This window comes from Ricinus communis, chromosome 5 (assembly GCF_019578655.1).
Source record: "Ricinus communis isolate WT05 ecotype wild-type chromosome 5, ASM1957865v1, whole genome shotgun sequence".
NCBI lineage: Eukaryota > Viridiplantae > Streptophyta > Magnoliopsida > Malpighiales > Euphorbiaceae > Ricinus > Ricinus communis.
Genome location: NC_063260.1, coordinates 21392261 through 21399190, shown reverse-complemented (window position 1 = coordinate 21399190; position 6930 = coordinate 21392261).

The window sequence follows — 6930 nt, the reverse complement described above, 5'->3', positions numbered from 1 at the left end:
AACTATAATTGGTATTTCAAAATAAAAAATTATAACTAGCATAAATAACTCACACTAATATTTTCATTTATAAAAATTTGATAGTATTCTTGGTATCAATAAATGGTCAATGATAATAAAAGTTCAGTTAACTTTATCATAAATTTTTAATTAATTAAATTATTTTTGTTTTTATTGATTTAATTTAATAATATATAATATAATTTGTTTAGTACAAATCTAATTTTAAGAATCCAACTCCATTTGAATTTTAAATCAACAATAATTTTAATCATAAAAATAGCATTTTAATTATAATTTTAATATTATATTAGTCAATAAATCAAATTTTTTGATTATATAATGATTTATAATTCTAAGAATATCATATTAATTTTACTTTAATTCTAATTATATATTTAATATAATGTCAATATAATAAGTAAAAAATCAAAACAACATCCTAAAATGAACAATAAATAAAAATATATATATATATATATACACATAATTTTATTTTTTAAGCGACAGCGAGGTAAATAATTAATATTCACGTGCAACGCATGTGAGTAAAACAACTTATAAAAAAACTAAAATTATTACCAATTGAAACAAGACATTAACGTATTATGAGATATTGATTATGTCAATAATAATAATAATAATAATAAATAAATAAATAAATAATAGTGATATGTAAACTATATTTAAATAAACTATTAAATTATTATTTTAATATAATTTAAGTATGTTTATTTTCTTAAAATAAATATGTGTCTTATAAAATTATTATGTATTAATATAGTTTTATCAGTGTGTAACATAGTAGCATACACAATTTTTAACTTAATAATCCTATCATTAGGACAGTAATAAAAATTTCAGAGTAGTCAATATGATTTAAACATAAAACTAATAAAATTTAAATAATAATTTGAATAATTTTTTATACACTTTACAAATTATTAAGCTTCTACTTAATTATATTTATCTAAAATAATGATAGTGATTTAACTACACTAAATGAATATCAGAATTAAAATATTTAATTTTATAATTATTGAAAATAGAAAAATAAAAGAATGGTACATGAGAGAAAGTGTTTGTTATATTTTATCTTATTAAAATAAAATAAAATTATTAGAATAATTATTTTCATTAAATTAATATATTTTTAATATTTTATTAGAATAATTATTTTCATTAAATTAATATATTTTTACAATACATATGAATTTCAATTTTAATAATATATTAAATTTGTTTATTAGTGGCTAAATAAATTTATAATGCATTTATTTTAAAAAAGGATTTAAATAGTTAATATACATTTCAAAATCAAAAGAGCACGAAAACACATGTTATCAAATAAAAATTTATGTTTTTTCATAATATAATTTTATATATTCATGTTATCAAATAATTTCAAAAATATAGTTTTATATTTTGATTAAAAAAAGTATAAGTAGAATATTTAAATATAATTTTTAAATTAATATATTTAATTTTATATATATATAATTTACATGACACTATTATCTAAATTTTATTTAGAAAGATGATGCATAAAATCAAACTTCAAAATACTTAAACTATTCACTATTGCTAGATAGTCAATAACACAAAAAATGTCTAATTACATGTGACTGCATTGTATGGAATTTAGTTAGAAGTAAAGATATCTATTTTGCCATGCCAGTTATATTTCATATCGATAAGTAATAGATAAATAATTGGTAGTTTTTCTTTCTCTTAAAAGAACAAGTATTTTATTTTAATAGTAAAATTGATTATATAAAAGTGGGAAGGGAGGTGGACAGATAAATTTACTGAAAAATCTTGCTAAATTATTTTTCAATTAGGTTAATTTGGTCTTTTCTGATAGAAAAATAATAATTTTAGAGAGGCATGTATAATTTGTAGAGAGACAGGTGAGGGATTCACATTCTTCACTAGCAAAATAATATTTTATAGAGACATGAAAAGGGAAAGCAAGTCATGAAATTAAAATATAATTTTATGAAACTTAAGTTTTCAATGATTTTAAAAGGTTTTTTATGATTTAATATCAGTAAGGGCTATGTGGACCACCAACTTTGAATTTAGCTGATTGGCCCATCTAACATTTTGAAAAGAATAGTTAAAAGTGCAATAATTGAGGTTATTCAAAACTTTGACATCTAAACTTATTATCCAATTCAACTTGTTATTTACCTTTTCTAATTGTAATTATATTATAACTTTTTTTATTTAATGTTCCTGCTATATGGGGTTTGCTTGAGCTCAATAGTGATAAAAAGGTTGCATCCTCTTATCTCTTTTTTTGTTCTTATTTTATTTTTAGTTTTACTCCCTAATATATGCATGTTCCTGGATTTTGATTAGGAAATTATTTGGCATTTCGTTCATTGTTGGTTCTGCTTATGCAAATGTTTAGTATAAAATTTGTATATTCCAAATACTAATTTGTAGATTTATATTGTGGATGTAAACTATAATAGTTTTGGTTATTCAAGATTTAGTATCACTGTATGTTGATTTATAGTATGTGCATTATTGGTCGGATTTACTTGGATCCGAGTTTTTGTTGTTTGAAGCATTATTGAACTTTAAGAAAAAATAATAAAATAACATGATAAAAAATTAATGTTTACAAAAGATGGATGAAAATTCATTTTTGTTATCTATTGGTTGGAGGGATTTATTAAGTCATTTTATACTTGTACTAATTCTTCAAACTATAATTGGTATTTCAAAATAAAAAAATTATAACTAGCATAAATAACTCACACTAATATTTTCATTTATAAAAATTTGATAGTATTCTTGGTATCAATAAATGGTCAATGATAATAAAAGTTCAGTTAACTTTATCATAAATTTTTAATTAATTAAATTATTTTTGTTTTTTATTGATTTAATTTAATAATATATAATATAATTTGTTTAGTACAAATCTAATTTTAAGAATCCAACTCCATTTGAATTTTAAATCAACAATAATTTTAATCATAAAAATAGCATTTTAATTATAATTTTAATATTATATTAGTCAATAAATCAAATTTTTGATTATATAATGATTTATAATTCTAAGAATATCATATTAATTTTACTTTAATTCTAATTATATATTTAATATAATGTCAATATAATAAGTAAAAAATCAAAACAACATCCTAAAATGAACAATAAATAAAAATATATATATATATATATACACATAATTTTATTTTTTAAGCGACAGTGAGGTAAATAATTAATATTCACGCAACGCATGTGAGTAAAACAACTTATAAAAAAACTAAAATTATTACCAATTGAAACAAGACATTAACGTATTATGAGATATTGATTATGTCAATAATAATAATAATAATAATAAATAAATAAATAAATAATAGTGATATGTAAACTATATTTAAATAAACTATTAAATTATTATTTTAATATAATTTAAGTATGTTTATTTTCTTAAAATAAATATGTGTCTTATAAAATTATTATGTATTAATATAGTTTTATCAGTGTGTAACATAGTAGCATACACAATTTTTAACTTAATAATCCTATCATTAGGACAGTAATAAAAATTTCAGAGTAGTCAATATGATTTAAACATAAAACTAATAAAATTTAAATAATAATTTGAATAATTTTTTTATACACTTTACAAATTATTAAGCTTCTACTTAATTATATTTATCTAAAATAATGATAGTGATTTAACTACACTAAATGAATATCAGAATTAAAATATTTAATTTTATAATTATTGAAAATAGAAAAATAAAAGAATGGTACATGAGAGAAAGTGTTTGTTATATTTTATCTTATTAAAATAAAATAAAATTATTAGAATAATTATTTTCATTAAATTAATATATTTTTAATATTTTATTAGAATAATTATTTTCATTAAATTAATATATTTTTACAATACATATGAATTTCAATTTTAATAATATATTAAATTTGTTTATTAGTGGCTAAATAAATTTATAATGCATTTATTTTAAAAAGGATTTAAATAGTTAATATACATTTCAAAATCAAAAGAGCACGAAAACACATGTTATCAAATAAAAATTTATGTTTTTCATAATATAATTTTATATATTCATGTTATCAAATAATTTCAAAAATATAGTTTTATATTTTGATTAAAAAAAGTATAAGTAGAATATTTAAATATAATTTTTAAATTAATATATTTAATTTTATATATATATAATTTACATGACACTATTATCTAAATTTTATTTAGAAAGATGATGCATAAAATCAAACTTCAAAATACTTAAACTATTCACTATTGCTAGATAGTCAATAACACAAAAAATGTCTAATTACATGTGACTGCATTGTATGGAATTTAGTTAGAAGTAAAGATATCTATTTTGCCATGCCAGTTATATTTCATATCGATAAGTAATAGATAAATAATTGGTAGTTTTTCTTTCTCTTAAAAGAACAAGTATTTTATTTTAATAGTAAAATTGATTATATAAAAGTGGGAAGGGAGGTGGACAGATAAATTTACTGAAAAATCTTGCTAAATTATTTTTCAATTAGGTTAATTTGGTCTTTTCTGATAGAAAAATAATAATTTTAGAGAGGCATGTATAATTTGTAGAGAGACAGGTGAGGGATTCACATTCTTCACTAGCAAAATAATATTTTATAGAGACATGAAAAGGGAAAGCAAGTCATGAAATTAAAATATAATTTTATGAAACTTAAGTTTTCAATGATTTTAAAAGGTTTTTTATGATTTAATATCAAGAAGTATGGACCACCAACTTTGAATTTAGCTGATTGGCCCATCTAACATTTTGAAAAGAATAGTTAAAAGTGCAATAATTGAGGTTATTCAAAACTTTGACATCTAAACTTATTATCCAATTCAACTTGTTATTTACCTTTTCTAATTGTAATTATATTATAACTTTTTTTATTTAATGTTCCTGCTATATGGGGTTTGCTTGAGCTCAATAGTGATAAAAAGGTTGCATCCTCTTATCTCTTTTTTTGTTCTTATTTTATTTTTAGTTTTACTCCCTAATATATGCATGTTCCTGGATTTTGATTAGGAAATTATTTGGCATTTCGTTCATTGTTGGTTCTGCTTATGCAAATGTTTAGTATAAAATTTGTATATTCCAAATACTAATTTGTAGATTTATATTGTGGATGTAAACTATAATAGTTTTGGTTATTCAAGATTTAGTATCACTGTATGTTGATTTATAGTATGTGCATTATTGGTCGGATTTACTTGGATCCGAGTTTTTGTTGTTTGAAGCATTATTGAACTTTAAGAAAAATAATAAAATAACATGATAAAAAATTAATGTTTACAAAAGATGGATGAAAATTCATTTTTGTTATCTATTGGTTGGAGGGATTTATTAAGTCATTTTATACTTGTACTAATTCTTCAAACTATAATTGGTATTTCAAAATAAAAAATTATAACTAGCATAAATAACTCACACTAATATTTTCATTTATAAAAATTTGATAGTATTCTTGGTATCAATAAATGGTCAATGATAATAAAAGTTCAGTTAACTTTATCATAAATTTTTAATTAATTAAATTATTTTTGTTTTTTATTGATTTAATTTAATAATATATAATATAATTTGTTTAGTACAAATCTAATTTTAAGAATCCAACTCCATTTGAATTTTAAATCAACAATAATTTTAATCATAAAAATAGCATTTTAATTATAATTTTAATATTATATTAGTCAATAAATCAAATTTTTTGATTATATAATGATTTATAATTCTAAGAATATCATATTAATTTTACTTTAATTCTAATTATATATTTAATATAATGTCAATATAATAAGTAAAAAATCAAAACAACATCCTAAAATGAACAATAAATAAAAATATATATATATATATATACACATAATTTTATTTTTTAAGCGGCCGAGGTAAATAATTAATATTCACGTGCAACGCATGTGAGTAAAACAACTTATAAAAAAACTAAAATTATTACCAATTGAAACAAGACATTAACGTATTATGAGATATTGATTATGTCAATAATAATAATAATAATAAATAAATAAATAAATAATAGTGATATGTAAACTATATTTAAATAAACTATTAAATTATTATTTTAATATAATTTAAGTATGTTTATTTTCTTAAAATAAATATGTGTCTTATAAAATTATTATGTATTAATATAGTTTTATCAGTGTGTAACATAGTAGCATACACAATTTTTAACTTAATAATCCTATCATTAGGACAGTAATAAAAATTTCAGAGTAGTCAATATGATTTAAACATAAAACTAATAAAATTTAAATAATAATTTGAATAATTTTTTTATACACTTTACAAATTATTAAGCTTCTACTTAATTATATTTATCTAAAATAATGATAGTGATTTAACTACACTAAATGAATATCAGAATTAAAATATTTAATTTTATAATTATTGAAAATAGAAAAATAAAAGAATGGTACATGAGAGAAAGTGTTTGTTATATTTTATCTTATTAAAATAAAATAAAATTATTAGAATAATTATTTTCATTAAATTAATATATTTTTAATATTTTATTAGAATAATTATTTTCATTAAATTAATATATTTTTACAATACATATGAATTTCAATTTTAATAATATATTAAATTTGTTTATTAGTGGCTAAATAAATTTATAATGCATTTATTTTAAAAAGGATTTAAATAGTTAATATACATTTCAAAATCAAAAGAGCACGAAAACACATGTTATCAAATAAAAATTTATGTTTTTCATAATATAATTTTATATATTCATGTTATCAAATAATTTCAAAAATATAGTTTTATATTTTGATTAAAAAAAGTATAAGTAGAATATTTAAATATAATTTTTAAATTAATATATTTAATTTTATATATATATAATTTACATGACACT